The 25894-nt window shown below is 44.1% G+C and overlaps 1 protein-coding gene and 1 pseudogene across 4 annotated transcripts in view; one reads left to right on the top strand and one right to left on the bottom strand.

Annotated features, from left to right (window-relative positions):
• DIP2C (disco interacting protein 2 homolog C) overlaps positions 1-25894 on the bottom strand; it is a 463773-nt gene that overhangs the window by 368872 nt on the left and 69007 nt on the right. The window lies entirely within an intron of this gene.
• Positions 19219-20905, top strand: LOC136338479 (nucleoporin NUP35-like; annotated as a pseudogene).

Raw genomic sequence — 25894 nt, 5'->3', positions numbered from 1 at the left:
ACAAGAACGGGGTCTATGGATTCACAGAAGCTAACTAAGAGAAAACTCACCTTTTAACATTTCACAGTTCTGCTCCTGCTGAGCTAGAAACGCACACTCAGCTCTAGAACACCCAGTCCTTGGGAAGGGCAATCTCAATGCAACCTGCTGAAAACACCAGCAAGAACCTTCAGCTCTCCTAACAAGTAAGATTATAAAACGATTCCTGTGAAGAACACCGCCAGTCCCCCAGATCGCCCATGATTCCTCCAGCGCTGACACCTACACGTTTTTGCCTTAAGTGAAAGAAACCATGTCAGGCAAAAAGGATCAGTGGCGTGGATGAAAACGGGGCCATATACTAAACCTGAAAAACTCAGGGAGGCCTGCACGGTGGACCTTACAAACTCAGAGACTGAAAGTAAGCACATAGGATGGTCTGAACATAAAAACTCCTAACTAAGAGCAAGTCATGGAAAGTAGTCACATTCTAGGCCTGTAGCCTCTTTGACAAGGGTCAATCTTTACTTTCAAGGAGCCTATCATCTTCTTTGCCTCTAAGGTAACATACCTTTTAAATATCAGAGTACAGGGGGACCTCATGTTAAGATAATCTTGACATAGAATGTTTCAAGTTTACGATGCTCACTCCCATAAAACTTTTAAAAAATGAGATGTGTTTCGGCTTTCACCATTAGCATTGTACTTACGGACTACACGGGTGAACTAGTTTCAGCCTAGCCTGGAACAATTCTTTAAGTCAGAGAGGCCTGCAACAGATCCCGTACCCTCTACATCAGCTGCTTCTCGAGATGAAACACCTGTAATACAGGTACGGCTCCTGCATGTTCCTTAGGCAAGCCTGACTCACCTGACACAGTACCTCCAGCACCTTCTGCAGGTTCTCCTTTCTCTGCAGTTTCCTCCTCCCAATAGGTAATAGGTCACTTCTCTACCATCTTGCAATGCCCCTTCCAGTGTGCAAGCCAACCATAGGAATAAAGGTAAGAAATATTTTTTTACTCATTTTTTGTCTTTTTTTCTGTTACTACAGTACAGTGTACAGTACAGTATATTTATGTCCTTTTCCTTTTTCTGTGGTTTAGTTGTGTTTTTATGTTCTAGATTATGATTTTACAACTGTGTTAGGATATGTAAGTGACTTAGGCTAGGGTGTGTTTTGACTTAAACCAAAATTTGGGTTATGCCAATGTTGTAGGAATGAAACTATGTCGTAACCTGAGGACCCCCTGTAATCTCCCTTTTCAGACCCCTCAAATGCTCAACCCTCACACCAGAACACGTGACCATAGAACCCCTCATTATCTTGTTCCCTGAATACCATCCCTATGTGCTTGAAGTGTTAATTATTAACTATACTGAACTCACCAATGTAAAATAAGTGTGTGTCTTTGTTTTACTTTTAATCCAGTCTCAGAGGCTTTGCTTTCTCCTGCCTTCCTAATCCACCACCATGGGATTTCATGTAACCCTCCTTACATGAACCTTTGATTCTTACAGTCCTTCTGCGATTCTACTGTATAAAATAAGCTGCAAACTACAACACTCCAGAGCAGCTTCTCAATTCACTGAGATCTTGCTTCCCGGCAAGTGTCAGTTTGGCTCGAATAAACTCATAAAAATTCTCTACAGGTTTGGACATTTCCTGCATCAACAGTGGGAATACGTAGCTTCCTTATTACCTCTTCTCCTGGCCAGGCCCCAGGTCAGCCAGTGCGGGAACTGTGACATTGTCCTGCCCGACAGAGTTAGGGAAAGGACTCTGACTGCTACAACATCTGTGCATGCCACTCCTGTGGAAGTTATTCACCACTAAGATGAGATTAAAAACAACGGAAAGGTATAACTTCCCTCAGCCTCAGTGTCTACACCTACAAAATGCCAGAACAAACAGATAAAGTAATGTGGTGTTACTTCTATAAATAACAAGCTTGTCCTGGCATCCGGGTTCAGAGTGAGCGCCTGGAATGCACCCACCAGGCTTGGGGGGGGGGGGACTGGCACAGCTACGGGAATGCCAGCCGGCTGATGGATCCGACTGGGAGGAAAGTCAAGCACTAAAATTGGTTCCACTAGCTTCATATTCTTGGCATGGATAGACCAGGCAAACAGCTGCATCAGTTTCCACCCCTGGATAGCTCTGTTCTCTCCACTTGTAATAATTGTCAGTTTCTAACACATGATAATTGAAATGGGAACGTAACAGCAGGTAATCAGAGCAACTGTACCGCGTGCTACTGAATTACAATGGCACACAGTCCTGGTAAGAGTGGACTAGACACCAGGAACTGCTGCCTGGAAATGGGGACCCACAGGCTCCTCCCGCAGCCACTCCTTCAGGCCCCCAGTGCCGTTCCAAGGAGACAGGCCCAGGCACTGGCCCAGGGAGGCCCCTGCTTCTGACCTTCGCCCATCCCAAACCAAACCCACTACCCAAACTAGCCCCCATCCCCTGCCTTGTCCAGCCTCAGCTACTCAGGGACTTTTCTTCCCCCATGTAAGCTCCAGTTCCTTCTCTCAGAACAGGGGTCAGGACGCGCAAGAGTTTCTCCTCCAGCTGTTTCCTGTGGCTTCCCGTGATGAAAAGCCACTTGACAGTATCAGTCACATGGCATAGTTTGTCATTTTTTCTGTTACTACTGTACAGTGTACAGTACAGTATATTTATATCCTTTTACCCAGGAAGCCTGGGTATTCAAAACCAGTGACTGCTTTCCAGTCTGCCACACTTGGACAGTTACTGAGGACCAGGAAGCTCACTCAGCAACAGTCCCAGGATCCCCCATTTCACAATTCATATGCACAGGAATTCAAATCAGCAGCCACATAGTAATTGTGAGCAGAGACCTTAGGCTGTGTTGTGTCCTCTGACCTGGACCAAGGAAGACCATCTGCTCCACAAGGCAGGGAAGAACCCGTGGTCCCAGTGGGAGGGGCCAACAGTGCCCACCAGATCTTGAAAACACAGTGCATCTTCTCACCTGTCCTAGCTCCTGGACGGTCACAGTGGCTAGAGTCCCCTCAATGAAAGCCCTCACTGCACGGTGGGCTCTGCATCCTCCAGGGCCGAGATCCAAGCAGAGGCCCACTGCTCCTGGACAACCCAAGAGACCTGGTGACCCCTGACTGCGGGCACTACTTCTGTTGTTCCGGCGCCCACCAGCTCTGGGAAGAGCTACAGGACCTCTGCCCCTGTCCTGTCTACCACCCCCACAGCCCTGACCGGAACTGCAGGAGGAGCCCCTAAATACGCCATGTGACCGATACTGTCCAGTGGCTTTGCATCATGAGAAGCCACAGGAAACAGCAGGAGGAGAAATTCTTGTGTGTCCTGACCCCTGTTGTGAGAGAAGGAACTGGAGCTGCTGGGTCCCCAATGCAGAATCTCCTTGGGCCACCAGGATCACCCCCGATGTACACTGAGCAAATGGCAGCTGTCACAAGATGAAGCGTCAAGGCTGCATGGAGCTCCTGAGGGAGCAGGTCAAAGATGCTGAAACAGGACTTGAAAACCAAGTTTTGAAGAGAGATTCAACCATGAGTGTTCCTTGAGAATGCAGCAAATGGCACATCACTCCAGGCCTCACACAGAAGATAAGGATGCCAAAGGGAAAAATGAAAGACAAACTACAAACCATGAGTCCAGACTAAAAACTCTGTTACATAAAATGGAAGAGACAGGCCTGACTGGTGGTGGTGCAGTAGACTGAGCACCGACCTGGGATGCTGAGGTCCCAGGTTCAAAACCCCAAGGTGGCCAGCTTGCGTGCGGGCTCATCCAGCTTGAGCACAGGCTCACTACCTTGAATGTGGGATCACCAGTTTGAGCATGGGATCATCAACATAAGCCTAAGGTTGCTGGCTTGAGCCCAAAGGTCACTGGCTTGAGCCCAAGATTGCTGGCTTGAGCAAGAAGTCACCGGCTCGGCTTCAGTCTCCCCGCCCGCGCCCGCGCCCTGGCACTGTCTGAGAAGCAGAGGCCAAGTAAACTGAGGCAACTACAAGTTAATACTTCTCATCTCTCACCCTTCCTGTCTCTCTCTCAAAAACTAACAAACAAAAATAGAAGAGATGAATTTGCAGACAGACCTCGACTTACTGACAGGTAACTGAAAGTATCCACAACAGGTATGAACACTTGAAAACCCCAGGAGTCTTTTCATATGAATTATAGAAAGAGCTGCACTCTCCTCCCACATGACTTTTGGTTCTCAAAATATGATCTGCACATTTCTGGTAGATTTGACACGAGCTACTGAAAGTGCCTACTCAAATCTTATTATCTCAAAACAGAAAATGTGTGGTATTGAGGAGGACAATGACACCAGTCTTCATAATCGCAGGCATTTACTGACTGTCCACCTGTCCTGAGTTATGAGGGATCAGGTACTGACAGGTTGAAGAGGCACAGGTGAAGATCCTTAGGTGTGTGTAGAAAATTGCTCCCCAGAAATACCCTTATAACACATTACCTGACAATGATGCTGGTGATGTCACCACTGTACCAGGATGTGCTCTGCAGGGCAAGTTGTGAGACTGGCATTTTTCTGAACTATGAGTTGGAAGAGGTTTCACTTTATATTTAAATAGCAGGTCATATTTGTATAGATTCATTGATATGTCTACAGAAAAACTTGTGCTTTTTCCCTATTAGACCTTCTTCAAGATCTCTTAGAATCAGTGTCATCACAGGTGAATGATAAACTCCTTGGAGGATGATTTTGTGTGTGGTTATTTTCTTCCCTGGTCATTGGAAGGAATACTTGAAATAAAGATTCTGATTCAAAAACAAAACATTAATGGCCACACATTCTTTTTGCCACATGAACAATACAGATGACCATTTAGGTTCCACACTTGGCCAGAAATCAAAGCTGAGTCCCACCTGGGTTTATAATTTGGGATCAATACAACAGGGACCTGCCCTTTTTTTAGTGCAAGGTTTGACAGTGAGGCCAGGGATTCCCTGCCCACACAGACCTGGAGACTCACAGAAACCGGCCTGGCCAGGGAAGTATAGAAGCTGCCTGAGTCTCCCACCTGGCCCACACATCACCTTGAAATCACTAAGAACACACTTGGCAGCAGCAGGAAGCCATCCCAACAAGGCACACCCTGCATGTGCCTTGTGGTGCCAGGTGTAGGGCTATAGACATTGCAATGCCCAGGCCTTTTCACAGCCAACAAAGAGCAAAGGGCACCCCACTTGGATCCTCTGTCCAGGAGCCCTTACTCTGGGTGGCCCCATCCAACAGAACTTCCCATGGTGGACGTGTCCCACATCTGTCTGCTCCAAGCAGAAGCTGGCGGTCACATGGGGCTGCTGAGTACCTGAGAGATGGCTGCAGTGACTGAAGGGCTAAACTTTTAATTAGTAAACTTATTTTTCAAGTTGCAGTTGACCCCTGAATAACATGGGTATTAGGGGTGCCAACGCCCTGCACAATTGGAAATCTGTATATAACTTTGACTCTCCCAAAACTTAACTACTAATAGCCTACTGTTGACCACATATTCTGCATATGTACTATATCCTGTATTCTTACAGTAAAGTCAGCTGGAGAAAAGAAAATGTTATGAAAATCATAAGACCATACATTTAGAGCAGTGGCCCCCAACCTTTTTTGGGCCACAGACCAGTTTAATATCAGAAAATATTTTCACGGACCGGCCTTTAGGGTGGGACGGATAAATGTATCACGTGACCGAGACAAGTGTCAAGAGTGAGTCTTAGACCAGGGGTCCCCAAACTTTTTTCACAGGGGGCCAGTTCACTGTCCCTCAGATCGTTGGAGGGCCGGACTATAAAAAAAACTATGAACAAATCCCTATGCACACTGCACATATCTTATTTTAAAGTAAAAAAACAAAACGGGAACAAATACAATATTTAAAATAAAGAACAAGTAAATTTAAATCAACAAACTGACCAGTATTTCAATGGGAACTATGCTCCTCTCACTGACCACCAATGAAAGAGGTGCCCCTTCCAGAAGTGCAGCGGGGACGAATAAATGGCCTCGGGGGGCCGCATGCGGCCCGCGGGCCGTAGTTTGGGGACCCCTGTCTTAGACGGATGTAACAGAGGGAATCTGGTCATTTTTTAAAAATAAAACATGGTTCAGACTTAAATATAAATAAAACGGAAATAATGTAAGTTATTTATTCTTTCTCTGTGGACCGGTACTGGTCCGCGGCCCGGGGGTTGGGGAACACTGATTTAGAGTATTGATTGAAAAAAATTCGCATATAAGTGGGCCCACGCAGTTCAAAGCCATGTTGTTCAAGGGCAACTGTATTTAATTCACGTAATTAAATTTAAAATAGCCATGGCTGCAGGCTACCACAGTGGACTTTACAGCTCGAGAAGAAACAGGGGTAGACAAGCTCAGAAGCTCTTCCATCCTGTAAAGTCACTCCGCAGATGATCAGAGTTCCCTCGGTGACATGAGACAACAGGTACCATGAGAAGAGCTCAGTCTCTGGACAGAGACAGACCTAGATTTGAATCCAGCCCTTACGTGTGTGACCTCCAGTGGCTCAGTTTCCCAACGGAAAAGCGGCAAGAGCATCCACCTGGACAGGTCGCAGGCAAGAGACGACAGAACCAAGGCACGGGCCTGCCTGGCCCCAGACAACCAGCTGTCACCCTCGGCACAACAGGCCGGCCACCCTGCTCCGGGCTCTCACAGAGAGGAACGATGGAGGAGACAGTTACTACACCTCGTGCTTCTTGATGAAATAAAAATAGAAGTTTTACTGTGAAATAACATAGGATTTGAGCAGCCCCTAGGTGGGCTCCTTAATGTCTCCCCTCCTGCCAATATTCAAGTGACAAAATGGGAGTCTCATGCGAGCCATTTGCTTATTTCTCTCAGGAAAAATCATTTGAATGGTGTTAAAAAGAACTTATCAAGTGGTTTTGGTTTACGCCTTCAGTCTAATCGTCAAGGACCGCCACAACTACTTCTGCAAAACCTAAAACCTTGCAGATATTGTCGTAGGGCCAGATCGTATATAACAGAGAAACAGGCACCTGCTAAGAGTGTTGTCTCCTCAGAAACCTTTAATTCATTGAACTTTCACCACGGAAGCAGCAGTCATTCAGTCACTTTCCCACAATTACAGGGGAGAGGTAAGAACACTGTATTACCCCATTTAAGTTCTGTAGGACACACCCCCTATCAAATTTATAAATGCTATAAAATGTCAGTTTACTTGGGATGCTAGGTGAGGTAGAGCCTAGAACAGGGTTTCCTTAGTCCTTTTTTCACTAGAACTTTTGAAGTCTGGAACAAAGTCACCAACAGATTTTACCATCGGATGACACATACAGCACACCACCCACTTTGAAGAGTTCCTGGGCATTGGTGTTGAAAATTTGCATCTTAGGCCCAGGCCAGTTTGCTCAGCGGTAGAGCGTCTGCCTGGCAGGTAGCTGTCATGAGTTCAATTCTTGGTCAGGGCACATAGAAGAAGCGATCATCTGCTTCTCTACCCCTCTCTCTCCTCTCTCTCTCTCTCTCTCTCTCTCTCTCCACCCCCCCCCCTTCCACAGCCATGGCTCGACTGATTTGAGCAAGTTGGCCTCAGGTGCTAAGGATGGCTTCCTGGCCTCCAACTCAGATGCTAAAAACAGCTCGGCTGCCGAGCAATGGAGCAATGCCCCAGATGAGCAAAGCATTGCTCCATAGGGGGTTCGCAGGGTGGATCCAGGTCAGGGTGCATGCAGGAATCTCTCTCTACCTCCCCTGCTGAAGGAAGGAAGGAAGGAAGGAAGGAAGGAAGGAAGGAAGGAAGGAAGGAAGGAAGGAAGGAAGGAGAGAGAGATAGAAAGAGAGAGAGAGAGAGAGAAAGAGAGAGAGAGAGAGAAAGAAAGAAAGAAAGAAAGAAAGAAAGAAAGAAAGAAAGATGCATCTTATACTATGCATCATGTTACAGCACCCTCCAAACAACTGTGACTCACATCATATCATCCAAGAGGGCTCTTGGAATGAAATGCCACATGGGGACCAAATGCCACCAGTTACTTCATTTCTAAATGAATTAATTTTCGTCTGCAGGTAGGGTACACTGATTCGGCCTAGTCGTGTTCTGCGACCACACAAGAGGTTCAGGGTACAGGGAAAGAAGCGCACGGGGGATTCTTCCACATTTAGCATCCTTTTCTGTCCATGTTCTCCTGAAGACTGCTGAGATATATAGCACAGGGCACTTCCCCTACTTCAGCACAATAACGCAGGCTAGCAACTCCCCACACTACACTCCCCACCTTACCCCTAAGGTTACATACACTTTGTGAAAGAAAATTCAGTTCTCTTTACTTTAGGCTCCAAAACAAATTAAATTATCAAGCAGCAGTTTGTAATCTGGACCATAATCTGATGCAAGCTTCACAGATAAGCTGGGTTGCTGTTTATACTACAAATGAACACAGATGAAAACTGTGTTCAGTTTATATATATATAGATATACACAAAAAATATATATTTACATATATATAAAATTTATATTTTATAAAATATATTTTATGTTACATTTTATAAAATATATTTATATATAATATATATTTATATATACAAAAATTTATCTGTATATATTTTTATATATATTGTTCGAGGGACCAATTTTCTAAACAAACCCACTATTCAAGCAATGAGTATGTTCAAATACAAATTAATTTATTTTCCTTACAAAAATTTTTTTTTCTTTTCCAGGATGAATTTTTAAATGTATGGTCTTAGGGGAAAATCCAGTGCTGGGATTCAGCCAGTTGGCACCAGTTCAGCAGAACCGATAACTAATTATTTGTTGAGTTCTGAAAACCTGTTGTTAAAATGGCACTTGTAATCAGGGTTCTCTCTAAGGTGGATGCCTGAGCAGTCACCCAATGTGGAAATTACAAATTTACATTCCTCTTTTTTAACATTCATTTGTGCAACAGTGTATTCTAAGCACCTGTAGTAATGCTCATTCCATCCACAAGTGAAAATAATTGACAGAATTATGCTTGTAATATTTATTCATTTTATAAAACTCATTATGCCATTGATGAAATACTACAATTTTAATTCCCTTGTATTTGTTACTTCATTAAACAAACATACAATATAAAAACAAAAAGTGCCAAACAACGAAGGGGTGACAAGTTGTCATTGGAAATATCTTTTTTCTTTCTTTCTTTTTTTTTTTTTGGCAGTGAGAGTCAGAGAGAGAGACAGATAGGGACAGACAGACAGGAAGGGAGACAGATGAGAAGCATCAGTTCTTCGTTGTGGCAACTTAGTTGTTCATTGACTACTTTCTCATATGTGCCTTGACCAGGGGGGCTACAGCAGAGCAAGAAACCCCTTGCTCAAGCCAGAGACCATGGGGTCATGTCTATGATCCCATGCTCAAGCCAGCGACCCCATGCTCAAGCCAGATGAGCTCGTGCTCAAGCTGGCAACCTCTGGTTTCAAACCTGGGTCCTCTGCATCCCAGTCCCACGCTCTACCAGAGGTCCCCAAACTTTTTACACAGGGGGCCAGTTCACTGTCCCTCAGACCATTGGAGGGCCGCCACATACAGTGCTCCTCTCACTGACCACCAATGAAAGAGGTGCCCCTTCTGGGAATGCGGCGGGGGGGGGGGGCGGATAAATGGCCTCAGGGGGCCACATGCGGCCTGCGGGCCGTAGTTTGGGGACGCTTGCCTGCGCCACCGCCTGGTCAAGCACATTTGGAAATATCTTAAATAACAGTTTTATTGGTTTTGGGGGGTTTGGCTTTTTTTTTTTTTTTTTACAGAGACAGAGTCAGAGAGAGAGAGAGATAGGGACAGACAGACATGAATGGAGAGAGATGAGAAGCATCAATCATCAGTTTTTCGTTGCGACACCTTAGTTGTTCATTGATTGATTTCTCATATGTGCCTTGACCGTGGGCCTCCAGCAGACCAAGTAATTCCTTGCTTGAGCCAGCGACCTTGGGTCCAAGCTGGTGAGCCTTGCTCAAACCAGATGAGCCCACGCTCACGCTGGCAACCTCAGGGTCTCGAATCTGGGTCTTCTGCATCCAAGTCCAACACTCTATCCACTGTGCCACCGCCTGGTCAGGGAGTTTTACTGTTTTTTGTCAGGTATTCTTAATATTTTTTCATTAACATTTTAAAATTCATAACAATCTAGTTTTGTGCATCTCTTATTGTTCTTAAGTATTGAATGCATGAAATAATAGACTACATTTCAGTATACCATTTTTTTTTATACTTAAAACAGTCTTAGGGCCCTGGCTGGATGGCTCGCTTGGCCCTTGGCATTGTCCTGCAATGCAGAGGTGGCTGGTTCAATCCTTGGCCGGGGCACATACAGAAACAGATTGATGCTTCTGTCTCTCCCTTACCCCCCTTCCTCTCTCTGGATTCAATAAAAATAAAAGATTTTAAAAATAGAAAAAAATAAAGACAAAAAAAAAGGCAACAGAGAACGTTTTAAAAAAAAAACAGTCTTAGGTCAGAGAATTGATTGTTATATTATTTGAATCCCACCACTGGGAAAATCTCATAAATCTTTCTCCTGATTATGACTGTCTCTGTTCGCTCTCACTGTTGGCAAGCACAGGGAGACTCCCCTAAAGTATCCTGTTAGGGGGTCCACTGGGCAGAACAAAGCACAGCAGACCACACACTGGACCAGCAGTGGGCCTGGAATCAAGCCTCAGGCACAGAATCGGTTGTGCCTGTATCTCCCCACTAATGCAGGTGCTCCGTAGAGTCACTCACTGCCAGATTGATGGATTCTGCACATTTAGGATGTAGCAGAATGGACATGTTGCAAATGGAAATCCCTGCCTGTGAAGTGGCTCACTGTAGGGACAGGTCACAGTTGCTTCCCTAGCTTCTTTGAAACACTCAGGCGCAGGAATAGAGATGCTCTGGGTGACACAGGCTTCTGCATTTATTATGATTCTATGGATATCAAAGCGATCCCACCTACAATAAGTGGCACATCCCTGAAAGTGAGGGGTGGCCAGCCTGAACGCACAGAAGTCCTCAGACCCTTTGCACCTCTCTCCTGGGTGCTCAGGATGGGCATTGAGAGAGAGAAGGCCTGGGAGGGACCATCGTTCCTGCTGAAGGATATAAAGAGGAGAGGCAGGACTGTCCCCACAGCACCATCTCAGGAGGACAACTGTCCCTATGGGCCCCCAGGGAACTGGCAAGACCCACTGCCTCTCAGAGGAAGAGAAAGAAAAATACCTCCACTGCTGGGGGAGAGGCAGAAAATATCTCCTGCAGATGCTACCAGGTAGAGACCGGCTGCCATGAGAAAGTGGTTAAATCACTAAAAAAAGACCCACCCATTTTACCTTAGATCCTGGGGCTAAGGGTGGGCCAGGACAGGTGGAACAGCCCTTCCTCCCCATGAACACTAGCAAGAAGCACCAAGTAACAGGCAACGGCAGCCATGGAGACCAAAGTCTGAGGTGGGGCCTGCAGGCTAGATCATGCATACTGAGCAAAACCTCCGGCAACCTCCCATGGTGGAGGAATGGAAGGTGACTGTAATGACAACAAACCCTAAGTCCCACCCACACCCTGACCAGAAGGACTCTTGCCAGTGACTGAGTGGAAGAGTAAGGGTACTTCCAGCATAAGCACTCTGAACCTAGGCCTGGACAACCCTGGGCTGGTGTCAGGCGTTCGATCAAGATGCCCACGACACACAGAGCAGTAAAAGCCCACTATCAACAGACAAAGCAATCCACAGAAGCAGGTGCACAGACAACTCAGAAGTAAGAACCACCAGACTGGGCCCTGGCCGGTTGGCTCAGCGGTAGAGCGTTGGCCTGGCGTGCGGGGGACCCGGGTTCGATTCCCGGCCAGGGCACATAGGAGAAGCGCCTATTTGCTTCTCCACCCCCCCTCCTTCCTCTCTGTCTCTCTCTTCCCCTCCCGCAGCCAAGGTTCCATTGGAGCAAAGATGGCCCGGGCACTGGGCATGGCTCCTTGGCCTCTGCCCCAGGCACTAGAGAGGCTCAGGTCGCAGCAGTGCGACGCCCCGGAGGGGCAGAGCATCACCCCCTGGTGGGCAGAGCTTCGAGCGAGCGTCGCCCCTGGTGGGCGTGCCAGGTGGATCCCGGTCGGGCACATGCGGGAGTCTGTCTGACTGTCTCTCCCCATTTCCAGCTTCAGAAAAATACAAAAAAAAAAAAAAAAAAAAAAAAAAAAGAACCACCAGACTGCTGAAAAGTCTTCAAAATTATGATTAATATAATAAAGGTTCTAATGGAAAAGGTGGGCAACATGCATGAAAAGATGACTGATTTCAGCGGAGAAGAGGAAACTATCAGGAAAAGTCAAATGTAAATGCAAGAAAATTAAAATATGATAACAGATGAGGAATCCTTCAACAGATCCATCAGTAGACTCAACCCAAGTTAAGGGGGGAAACAATCAATAAACTTGAAAATAGATCAATAATTACTGATACAAACATAAAAAGAAAGAAGAAGAGTGGTTGGAGGAACCAGAACACAGCATCCAGGGGCTGTAGACAACATCCAACAATCTAAGGAAAGGGAAAGGGAGAGGGAACAGGGAGGGGGAAGGAAGGGGGAAGTGGTAACAGTCAAGAGTTCCCAATATTAAGAAAGACATAAAAGCACAAATTCCAGAAGCCCGGAGAGGATCCAGAACAGGATGAACCGGGCCATAACTGTGAGTGCTTCTCAACAGCACGAGGTTCCCCTCCAAGAAACTTTTCATTTGAATCATTTTAGATGATAACAAAGTAGCTTTTCAAATCTTGGCAGACTTGATTGACCAGTAGTAACCAGATGTATTCACTCCATGAATAAATATAACCTTGTCTAAGCTACCAATGACACCTTAGTGGCTGAATCATTGAACATTGTCAACCTTACCCTTTCCCCCCATGTCTCTGACGACTTTTTCTTCATCTCTTGGTGGCCATCAGGCCCACCCCAAGTGCATATTCCCACTGTTCTCTCCGACACTCGCTGATCCTGTGCAAACAGGCCCTCTGGGTGTCAGTGTCAGTTGTAGGCCTGTGCCTTGTCCAATGAATGAATCACCTCTAACTGCATTTTTTCCCTGAGTGACTCCTGTCCTATACTAACCACCAGCAAGCCGTTTTTGCTGAAAGAGCCCTGGCATGTCCACTTGGCATGTCCACAAAAAAAGTACGCCTGTCACCTTCCCTCCCTGCTCTTTTGCTCCCTCTTGTCCAAACCAAAATATCTGTATTTCATCCTAGACTGTTGGTTCTCTTCATCTCTCTCTCTCTATGCCACCATCAAGTGTGATCTCTTTTGCCTTCCTTATGCCTGTCAATTTTTGTTTTATCCATCCTCACTACTTCTCTCTTTCAGTAACGTGCCTATTCTCTCAAGTGCGTAAGGACCCTCCTTCTCTGTCCACCACAAACACACACACACACACACACACACACACACACACACACACACACCCTAGAAGCCTTACGCCCAGACTGAGGTGACTATCAATAGCTGGTTGATCAGGGCATGGGCTCTGGGATCATGACTTGATCTGAGATCCTAGTTCTACCACTAACCAGCTGTGTGACCTTTAAGATGTGATATAAACTTTCCTTGGGTAAATATAAAATGTAAATGTCCCCAGAGGTAAAATGGGGACCCATAACTGCGCCTACCTCAGATGGTTTGAAAGACAAAATGAGATCACATACATACAGCCCTAACACATGCTAAAATTCCAGTGCAAATCTGTCACTTCTCTGATGGAAATCCTTCAGTTGACTCCTGAACACCATCAAAATACAATCTAAACCACCAGGTTTATAAGACAATGTTCTCTATGACCACCTGCCACCTACACAGATCTCCCCACCACCGACCACCACTCCCCTCCCCAGCCCACTCCCAGCAACCCACACACTGATCTGCTGCCACTTAGTGGTCAGCTCCGTGGACCAGGCTCTTTCCCCCTTTACTCTGGAGTTTAAAGCATCCTCCCTTCCTTTGTGACAACACTATGCAACTCACAGTTGTTCTAAAGGAAACGCTCTTTCCAGAAAGCCCTCCCTTCCCCAGCAGACTTGCCTGTTCATCCTGTATGCATTAATCCCATGTCTTGGAAGACTATTTTTTTAGAGCAGTTTCAGATCCACAGCCAAACTGAGGGGAAGGTACAGGGGTTTTCCATGTGGCCCCTCCCCACACCTGTGTACTGCCTCCTCCTCACCCTTGTCTCTTACCAGACGGTACGTTTCTTATAACTGATGAACCTACCCTGACACATCACCATCACCCAGAGTCCAAACTCTACACCGGGGTTCACCTGGTGGTGTATATTCTATGGGTTTGGACAAATGTTTAATGACACGTGCCTACCATTATAGCATCGTGAAACACTGCCCTAAAAATTGTCTGTGCTCCAACTGTTCATCCCTCCCCTCAATCCCTGGCAACCACTGATCTTTTTACTGTCTCCACATTTTTGCCTTTTCCAGAATGTCATGCCTGACCTGTGGTGGCGTAGTGGATAAAGCATCGACCTGGGATGCTGAGGTCGCCAGTTCAAAACCCTGGGCTTGCCTGGTCAAGGCACATATGGGAGTTGATGCTTCCTGCTTCTGCTTCTCCCCTCCTGTCTTTCTCTCTCTCCTCCTCTCTAAAATGAATAAATGAAGTATTTATAAAAAAAAAAAAAAAGAATATCACCAATCATAAAGTTGGAATCCTATAGAATGTAGCCTTTTAAAATTGGCTTCTTTCATTTGGTAATTTTTGTTTCCTCTATGTCTTTTAATGATTTGATAATGTATCGATTTTTAGCGCTGAATAACACTCCACCATCTGGACAGACCACAGTTCCTTTATGCACCACCTACTTACTAAAGGACATCTTGGTTGCTTCCAAGTCTTGGCAATTATGAATAAAGCTGCTATAAATATCTGTGTGCAGGCTTTTGTGTAGACACAAGCTTTCAACTCCTTTGGGTCAATATTAAAAAACAGATTGTATGGTAAGGGTATGGTTAGTTTAGTAAGAAACTACCAATCCATCTTCTAAAGTGGCTGAAATATTTTGAATGAGAGTTCCTATTGCTCCACATCCTCATCAGCATTTGGTGGTGTCGGTGTTCTGGACTTGAGCCCTTCTAACAGGTGTACAGTGGTACTACTCCACTTCTAAAGAAATTCACTTTGCTTTCAATACAGCCCTTAGTATAAGGTAAGTACAGGGTGCTCACTTGCCAGCTTCAGGAGGACAAGGAACCCCCACCTCTCTCATTCACTCAAACCCAGCGCCAACAATCACCAGTGAATCTAAAATCTTACAAAAATCCAAAATACTTAATTTTAAAATGCTGTTGACTTTACTTTGTTCATGAAATGCTAAAAAATTCATCAGGAAAACAAATGCTTCCAATTATTTAATCTCAATATATAAATTACAAATTTGCCAAAGTGAGGTGTTCATGTATTTTTTTCAAAAAAAATTGGTAACATTTTCTTATATATATTCTGAGTATTCAAATGCTTCATTTATATAAATTATAAGAAACTTTTTTGAGAAATGTTTTCTCTGGCAGGAGATGAGGAAAGGAAAACCTCTGAGCTAAGCTCTGGGTGACGTGTGGGTTTGTAAAATCAGATGGTACATTCACTGAGACAAAAACCCATCTCCTTGCCACTGATGTGGCCTCATCCCAGATCCCTCATCTAGTCACACATCGGCCAGCTGGAGTAGCTGACCTGCCCACATTTCTCAGATGCCCTGTGCACAGCTGCTGCTCCCATTTCAAACAAACCCTGGGATGTGCAACTCCCGCCCAACATTAAAAATACCATCAGAAAGCAGTCTGTCACAGGCCACATGAGTCTAAGCTACAATGCAGCTGATTCTGTAACCATAGCCATAAATTATATGTATTTATAGACATGACTACTAAATAATAATTTTTAAACCATCATTACAAGTTCTGTTTGGAGTTTTTTGCAACTAGTTCTACCACTGGAATAGCTCACGAAAAAAACATGGAATAACTCATGGTTTGAGGAACAAAACTCAGCACTTGGAGCACATGGCCCAATAGTTTCCGAGTACAAAATACTACTACATCTGTGCCTGTCAAGAGAGATACCCCAGAGGCCTTCCCTGGGCAAACAGTATGCAGGCGTGCACACCCACTGAAGTCACACTTCTGTCCAGGAGCACTTTCCTTCACATACTCCATCCAAAGAACACTCAGGCACAGACACAACCTCGGTCTGACAGCTGCGTTCAGGACGACCTCTATCTCTATGGACAAAACAACCCAGCACTGCACAGGAGAGACCTTCCGAGAAACCCTGAAACTGACAAGCCATGGGAAACTTTCAGTATAGAAATGACACCACATGTAGCACAGAAGTCAGGATGACATCAGAACTGAGTGAGAAGAATAGCCAGCAGGTGACAACCATCTGCAGTCCCTGGATCCTGATGTTCACTTGGTTCCTGGAGAAAACGAAAAGGCCTGCCCTGGGGCAGCTGGTGCCTGTGCCTGGACTCCATGAGACAGGAGGCTGGGGGTCCTCCGAGACTTTCAGGGACTGCAAGCAAAGATCAGGGCATGTACCAAGCAAGAAGCCTCAGATACTCACACACCACTACTCTGAGATCTGGCGTGGACCCTGCCCCACAGCCACTGCAGGAGCAAGGCTCACCACGGGTCCATCGATGAGCTCCACTAGGGGCCAGGCTCTGCAGCAGGTGACTGGATGAAAAGGACAACTTTAGTATCAGCAGATTCATCTCCTCACTGACAGATCACTGCGCTTTCAACACAGTGGTGGATGAGCGACCGAGAACATCACTTAAAATAATAATCCGCCCTCGCATTTGCAGTATGGGCTCTTCTGTCCTGTCGGCCTAGGAACTACTGCTTTCAATAAATCACCTTAATTACACCTAACTAAATATACTGGCTTGCACAACCTGAATGTAGATCCAGTAAAAACATTAGGAATTAAAATTATGCAACAGTGGGTTTTTTGTTTTTTTGTTTGTTTTTTTTTACTTTTTAACAATTTTTATTTTTCCATTACAGTTTACATTCAATATTATATTAGTTTCAGGTATATAGTATGATTAGACAATCATACTTTACAAAGTGGTTCCTCCAATATTTTGAGTACTCAGCTGGCACCATACATAGTTATAATATTATTGACTATATTTCCTATGCTGTACTTTACATCCCCTTGACTATTTTGTGTCTATCAACTTGTATTTCTTAATCCCCTCACCATTTTCATCCAGTACCCCAACCTACCTCCCCTCTGGCAACCATCACTCTGACCTGTGTATCTATGAGTCTGTTTCTATTTTGCTTGCTCATTTATTTTTCAGTTTAGATTCCTCATATAAGTAAAATCATACAGTATTTGTCTTCCTCTGATTTATTTCACTTAGCATAATACCCTCTGTCCACCAATGCTGTCATAAAAGATTTCATTCTTTTTTTATGGACAATATTCCACTGTATAGATATGTACCACCTCTTCTTATCGAATCATCGACTGATGGGCACTTAAGGTGTTTCCTTATCTTCACTAAATAATATTGCAATGAACAAAGAAGTGGATATGTATGTTTTTAAATTAGCATTTTGTGTTTCTTTGGATATACAGGCGTGGGCAAAAGTATACCCGGAAGTGGAACTGCTGGGTCATGAGGCAGTTCCACTTTCAATTTTTTTAAGAACCTCCATAATGGTTTCCATAGTGGCTGCACCAGTCTGCATTCCCACCAACAGTGCAGGAGGGTTGCTTGCCAGCACTTCTTGTTTGTTGATTTAAAATGATAGCCATTCTGACAGGTGTGAGATTATATGTCATTGTGGTTTTAATTTGCATTTTTCTGATGATTAGTAACATAAAGCATCTTTTCATTTTTCTATTGGCCATCTGTATGTCCTCTTTAAAGAAGTATCTATTCAAGTCCTCTGTCCATTTTTTAATTGAACTGTGTGGGGTATTTTAGGTGGAGTTGTATGAGTTCTTATAAATGTTGTATATTAACAGCTTATCAGATATGTCACTGGCAAATATCTTCTCCCATTCAGTAGATTGTCTTTTCATTTTCTTGATAATTTCTTTTGCTGTGCAAAACCTTTTTAATTTGATGTAGTCCCACTATATCAGCATTCTTTATTACCAGGGTCACACATGGCTCTAACAGTTATTTAAGGAATAAACAATTATAACAGGAATTCTAAGTTGACCTGGACTTTGGGCTGAATGCATTATCCGTTGTATATTTTTATAATCCCAAACATTCTATTTGTGTTTTATTAAGTTTTTATGGCTTTTTCCTACTATCTATTTTATAGAAGTACTTCTTGCTTTTAAACTATAATGATACTTCAACTACAACCATACATTTATAAAACCAGCTTATGTGTTTCATCATTAAATACTTCATAAGAAAGCAGTAAAAAAGCACTTGGAGAAGAGGTCCATTTTCTCCTATACCAAAGTGATATTGAACTTTAAAAAACCTGTATAGAAGGTCTAAATTTCCAAAAGCCTGTGTGCAGGGTCCTCTTGGGAGGGCTACAATGTATGGAGAAACAGCATCTTCATACTTTAAGAAAAGACCAATTATGTAAATTTGGGCACAAGACTTAGAGATTAACTAACCATGAAAAAACTCCACTAGCCTGACCAGGCAGTGGCGCAGTGGATAGAGCGTAGGACTGGGATATGGAGGACCCAGGTTCGAGACCCCAAGGTTGCCAGCTTGAGTGTGGGCTCATCTGGTTTGAGCAAAAGCTCACCAGCTTGAACCCAAGATCACTGGCTCCAGCAAGGGGTTACTTGGTCTGCTGAAGGCCCACGGTCAAGGCACATAAGAGAAAGCAATCAATGAACAACTAAGGTGTCACAACGAAAAACTGATGATTAATACTTCTCATCTCTCTCCGTTCCTGTCTGTCCCTATTTATCCCTCTCTCTGACTCTCTCTCTGTCTCTGGAAGAAAAAAAAACCCCACTAAATACATTTTCTCTAAAACAAGACTAAAATCTCCTCAGTCTGAATAGATAACTGAAGTGATTAGCAGAATATGAAAAGAAGGAAAAAGAAATGTTGTGACAAGTCTCGTATCATAAAACTGCATTTAGAGAGAGTTTCTGCCATTTTTGAAAATCAGGCGAGTCTGGAGCGAAGTGCAGTTGCTGCTCAATGACGGCATTTGCTGTGGAACCCCAGGGGCCCATGCTGGGACCTGCACCAGTGAGGCTGGGCTCACCCCACATCTCTAAAGCCAGGGGTTCATGTCCAGTTTTTGTCTGGATTTTTAATGGGGATTTGCCAGCTCCAGACCTCAATTAGTGGCCCTTCAGTCAGAGTAATGGGAGGCAGACCACGTCTACCTGCAGGTGGGTCACCACCACAACCTGCTGTACCAGCTCATAAAGATAAAGTGCAGCTCACCAATCATAAGTATGCATGATGGCATTTCCAGCCCAGGACTGAGATCAACACCTCTAACTACAAGAAGACAGACACACATGCCAGTAATGCAGAGTCCTCTTGTTGGAGTTACAACAACTGCTGACGGGCACAGTATGTTTAGTCCAGCAAACACTGTCAGCCACAGAGGATGACATTTCCTGCCCAGTTGGATCCTCTTTTTGTTTGTTTGGGTATTTTTTGTTTTTGTTTGTTTTTTGTGACAGAGGCTGAGAGAGTCAGAGAGAGGGACAGATAGGGACTGACAGGAAGGGAGAGAAATGAGAAGCATCAATTCTTCATTGCAGCTCCTTAGTTGTTAACTGATTGCTTTCTCATATGTGCCTTGACTGGGGGGCTCCAGCAGACCAAGTGACCCCTTGCTCAAGCCAGCGACCTTGGGCTCAAGCTGGTGAACCTCGTTCAAACCAGATGAGTCCACGCTCAAGCTGGCGACCTCGGGGTGTTGAACCTGCGTCCTCCGTGTCCCAGTACGATGCTCTATCTACTCTGCCACAGCCTGGTCAGGCCCAGTTGGATCCTTTTTATACTCAGGGAGATTCTCTGACTTCTGAAGATCACCTCAATGACACATGGGTAACTGTGTTTGGGTTTCCTCAAACATCTGCTTCCTATATTTTCTACAATTTGCAAAATATGGAAATATTTTTAATGTTTATTTTATTGATTTTAGAAGAAGGGAGAGAGGAGGAAAGAGACAGGAACATTTGGTCCTGAACATGCCCTGACTGGGGATCGAACCAACAACCCCTGGACTTTGGGATGATGCTCTAACCAACCAAGCTATCTGGTCAGGGCCAGGAAATATCTTAAAACATGTGATGTCTGACATAGGAAATTGGATATATATTTGTTATCAATCTAAACTGCAGGCCCCAAAAAGCCTTAAGCATGGATGGGGAGAGTTTTGGAGAGTCCATCATGATTGGTGTAAAACCATGTACAGATAAAAGTATCATGGAAAACAGTGACACAGGTGTACTTTATCAGTGTCATCTCCAGCTTCTACCCCAGCAATCAAAACTTTAGGAACACCAACCCAACCTGGAAGTACTCCTAGGATTCCTACCATGAGACCTCTTGATACAGCATACAAAGCTTCTACTAGTGACTATCAGGTCATTTCTGACAGACACCAAAAAAAAGAAAGTCTTGTATCCAAAACAATGGAGTACATGTTTGACTGGTAGTATAGTAAGGGCTAAGAACTCAATCAACTGCAAAGGAGGCGGCTGCTACACCAGAGCAGAGCACTGCCAGGTTTCCTCTGGCTATGCTGTATAACCACTCTCGGCAGTACTGGATAGCTATCTCAAACTTCTTTCAGAAGGCTTTTTTCTTTATTTTTGTACCCTGCATTTTAAAAGATACTTGAGATATGTTTTAAAGCAGGGGTCAGGAACCTTTTTGGCTGAGAGAGCCATGAACGCCACATATTTTAAAATGTAATTCTGTGAGAGCCATACAATATGTTTAACACTAAATACAAGTAAATGTGGGCATTTTATGTAAGACCAACACTTTTAAAGTACAATAAGTCTCTGAATTCTTTTTAATAACGTTGTGATGCTGTTGCTAACCAATGATGAATAAAGTACTTCTTACCATTAATGCGACTTCTGGTGCTGCATGGTTTTGCTGATGGCTTTGTAGTCTGGTTGATATGTGGTGAGGTTAAGCTTCATGCAGGCGTTGAGACTTCCATCCATTAAATGTGATCGTAGGTTGGTCTTAATGTTTCTTAGATTTGAGAAAGACTGCTCACATGCATATGTAGAGCCAAACATTGTCAGTACAGCAATACTCACATGGTGCAGTGTGTGGTATGTGATGGAAGCGCGTTCCAAGTTTTGACAATCAGCTGGTCCGCGGGTTGAAGTTTTTTCATTTCTCCCCATTGTGTTTGCTCGCCAACTCTGCTTGCTGTCGGGCAAGTCTTTCCAAATCTTCATTCAGTGACTTGAATTTATTCACCCACATGTCTGAGGCCTTCAGGTCAACAGCTTGTAGCTCAAAATCTCTGATGGAGACACGGAGATGTAACTCAGGTCAGTGCTGTCCACTGCACACTTGTGTGGATGGGTAGTGAACTTAAAAAGATGAGTGCGCTCACAAAATTCTCCAAAGCGCGCTTTGAATGATGTGAAGCCCGCTAGCTGCTGGAGATCAAGATGTTGAGCAGGGTCACTTGCTGTGCATGCATCTTTAAGCTCTCCCAGTTTTTCAAAGTGTAGTAAACGACCTGTTTCAATGTCAGCGATGAAGAGTTCCAGCTTGTTTTCAAATGCAAACACTCCTTGTTGAAGGGATAAGACTGTATTTTCAATGCCTTGCATTTTCACACTGAGCTGGTTCAGATGTTCAGTCATGTCCACGAGATAGTAGAACTTCAGGAGCCACTCAGTGTTAGCTAACTCAGGATGCTCGACATTTTTCATTTCAAGAAAAGTCCAGATGTCGCTCAGACAAGCCGCGAAATGGCTGAGCACTTTCCCTCTTGACAACCAATGCACATTGCTGTGCAGAAGCAGACCAGGATAATTATTCCCAACTTCATCCAGCAGAGTTTTGAACTGGCGATCATTTAAAGCTCAGGCAACAATAAAGTTGACCACCCGAATGACCAGCAACATCACCTCACCAAGCTGCTTGCCACACATCTGAGCACAAAGTGCCTCCTGATGTAGGATGCAGTGAAAACTTAGGATGGGTTTCTTTTTATTGAATATGTTCACAAAGAACCACTATGAATCCTCTGTTTTTCCCCACCATGCACGGAGCACCATTAGTACACACCAAAATAAGTTTATCCATCAGTAGATTTTTTTTTCTTTAGCAAACTCAGTGAATGACTTGAATAAATCCTCCCCTCTTGTCATCTCTTTCATAGGCAAAACAGCAAGACTTTCCTCACATAGTGTGTCACCGACAGCATACCCTGCAATCACGCTGAACTGGGATAAATGGCTTAACGTCTGTTGACTCATCCAAAGCGATAGAAAAGAATGGTGCTGCATTTATGTCCTTCACTTGTGTTGCCTCAATTTGATTTGCCATCATGACGGTACAATTGTGAACAGTTCTTGCCGACAGAGGCATGTCTTTTATTCGTTTGATTATCTTGTCTTTATCCGAAAAGTCATCAAAAAGTTCATTGGCAACATCAAGCATGAATGTTTTGGCATACTCCCCATCTGTGAATGGCTTTCCATTTCTCACAATTGCTAAAGCGCCAGCAAAGCTAGCCGAATTCCAGTCACCTTGTTGGGTCCAAACACTGAGTTGCTGCTGACTAGCTTGCACTCTGCACAGTAGCTCCTGACATGCTTTCTTCCTGCTGTCTCCTGCTGGATATTTCTATGCAAATGCAGTGTGATGTGTGTTGAAGTGCCTCTTTATATTTGACCGTTTCATCAATGCAATTTTATCATTGCATATTAGGCACACTGCAGAACCTGCTCTCTCCACAAAGGTGAATTCCTCTGTCCATTCCTGCTGAAAAGTACGATAATCCTAATCTTTTTTTCTTTTAGCCATCTTCTTCCTCAAAAGAATTTCTGCAATTAGCTAGCTGAGTACTTGATTAAAAGGAGGGAAGTTTACTTCCTGACCTCACAATGACCCGTGTACATTACACATTATCCAATAAAAATTTGGTGTTGTCCCAGAGGACAGCTGTGATTGGCTCTAGCCACCCACAACCATGAACATGAGTAGTAGGAAATGAATGGATTGTAATACATGAGAATGTTTTATATTTTTAACATTATTATTATTTTTATTAAAGATTTGTCTGCAAGCCAGATGCAGCCATCAAAAGAGCTAACCCTGTTTTAAAGACACAAAAAACTTCCCTGTACATAGGATTTTGTGCTTTCTGTGGTAATGCATGCTTAAGCACAAAAAACAGCACCGATCACGGTAAATTACATTGAGTGTGCAATGAGGCTTTGTAATCTTCATGAGTGGATGGGGTGAATTTCATGAGTAACTATAGAGCTGCTTTTAACAAGACACAAAGATTATAGTGAACAATTTGTATATGGCCTTTTAATTTCGGTAGTATTTAATATTTCAATTATCTTTGTATATATCTTATTGTGGCTTGCTGTCTTTCAGTATTCTTAAGCCAAAATGGTCTTTTAAAAACCTACTAAAGCCTGATCAGGTGGTGGCACAGTGGATGGAGCATAAGACTGGGATGTGGAGAACCCAGATTCGAAACCCCAAGGTCACTGGCTTGAGCTCAGGCTCATCTGGTTTGAGCAAGGCTCACCAGCTTGACCCCAGGGTCACTGGCTTGAGCAAAGGGTCACTCAGTCTGCTGTAGCCCCTTGGTCAAGGCACATATGAGAAAGCAATCAATGAACTAAGGTGCTGCAATGAAGAATTGATGCCTCTCATCTTTCTCCCTTCTTGTGTGTCCCTATCTGTCTCTGTCACACACAAAAAAAACCTACTAAAGTTCTTGATAATAAACTTTACCAATTATATGTATCGAAAATGAAAACTACCTGACCTGTGGTGGCACAGTGGATAAAGCATCGACCTGGAATGCTGAGGTCGCCAGTTCAAAACCCTGGGCTTGCCCAGACAAGGTACATATGGGAGATGATGTTTCCTTCTCCTCCCCCTCTTCTCTCTCTCTCCCTAAAAAATAAATAAATAAAATCTAAAAAAAAATAAAGAAAAAGAAAATAAAAACTGAATATAGAAGTTTTACTACTGTTGACTGGTAGTAGCCTCAACCCTGATTTTTAAGAAAAAAGAGTAGAAAGCATCAGTATGTCAAAGTTTAACAATAAAATGCTGCAACTCTCAAAACAATTCCAGCTTGTTTGAATTTGGAAATAAACATGTTTTACATTGACTCTAATTCCTGGGCTTATCTAATATTTGCTGGCTGGTTATCTACTGGATAATTATTCAGTCATGCTGGCAAACTTCCAGGTTTTGTTTTGGTTTTTCCCACATGGGACGCACATGAACGTTCCCTATAATTGCAGTTAACTGCTTCTGATGGTCAGTCTTGAGGAGCTGAAACCTTGGAAATGAGGAGTCAGAGTAAAGGAGGTGGGCACACAAGGGCCAGAGGGCCACTGATGAATCCAAAACTAGAAAGCCAACATCCTGACTATCCCCTATTAACAGTTTAAGACACAGGGCACACATGCACACACATCAGTGCACCCACCAGTGTATCCACCAGTGCACACACTAGCACACTTACATGCACACACCAGCACACAGACATGCACACAAAAACGTGCACATATGCACATGCATACATGCACACATACCAGCACACACCCGCACTCACATCAGCACACGCACATACACCAGTGTGCACACTCCAAGGCACCCCTCACATGGTGCACACTCCAAAATGGGAAAAGAACATACAAGTAAATCAGACATGGGTTTGACATCAGTCCCATTCAAGTCCCAGCTCCACCCTCCCCAGGGTGAGCCAGGTCCACTTGGGCAGGTTATCTATGCTCCGTTACCCTCAATTTTCTGTTTAGTAAAAATATGCATAAGGATGAAACCTGCTTCATGGCGTTGGTAGGAGGTACAAATACAACACTGCACTGAAGCCCAGAACACAGTGCTCAGCAAAGAGCACCTGTGAATGCATTCTTGTGTTGGGTTGACCTTAGACAAAGTAACAGGCTGACACAGCTCCCAGAAAGGAAGTCATTCGTTTGTTTATTTATTTATTTATTTGATGAGAGAACAGAGAGAGAGAGAGAAAGAGAGAAAGAGAAGGGGGGAGTAGTGGGAAGCATTAACTTGTAGTAGTTGCTTCTCATATGTGCCTTGACTGGGAAAACCCAGGGTTTTGAAATGGTGACCTCAGTGTTCCAGGTTGATGCTTTATCCACTGTGCCACCACAGGTCAGGCAGGAAGTCATTAGTTTAAAATTTAACACAGGCCTGACCTGTGGTGGTGCAGTGGATAAAGCATCGACCTGGAAATGCTGAGGTCGCTGGTTCGAAACCCTGGGCTTGCCTGGTCAAGACACATATGGGAATTGATGCTTCCAGCTCCTCCCCACCTTCTCTCTCTCTCTCTCTCTCTCTCTCTCTCTTTCTCTCTCTCTCTCTCTCCTCTCTCTCTCCCTCTCTGTCTCTTTCTCTCCCTTTCTCTCTCCTCTCTAAAAATGAATAAAAAAATTAAAAAAAAAAGATAAAATTTAACACAGGACATCAGATCCTACTCAGAAAGTTCAGGTCTCGGAACAAGACATAAGAATGTGTTTTTAATTAAAATACCGTATTCTGGCTGCTTTGAAAAATTATCTACCTTCTTTAGCATAATTTAGTATGTATGTTTTCTTTTGATAAAAAAAATGTCCAGTAAGTATACAAAATCAAAGAACTT

This window comes from Saccopteryx bilineata, chromosome 5 (genome assembly GCF_036850765.1).
Source record: "Saccopteryx bilineata isolate mSacBil1 chromosome 5, mSacBil1_pri_phased_curated, whole genome shotgun sequence".
Classification (NCBI taxonomy): domain Eukaryota; kingdom Metazoa; phylum Chordata; class Mammalia; order Chiroptera; family Emballonuridae; genus Saccopteryx; species Saccopteryx bilineata.
Note: the sequence above shows the minus strand (reverse complement) of the source record. Positions and strands in the feature narration are given on the sequence as shown.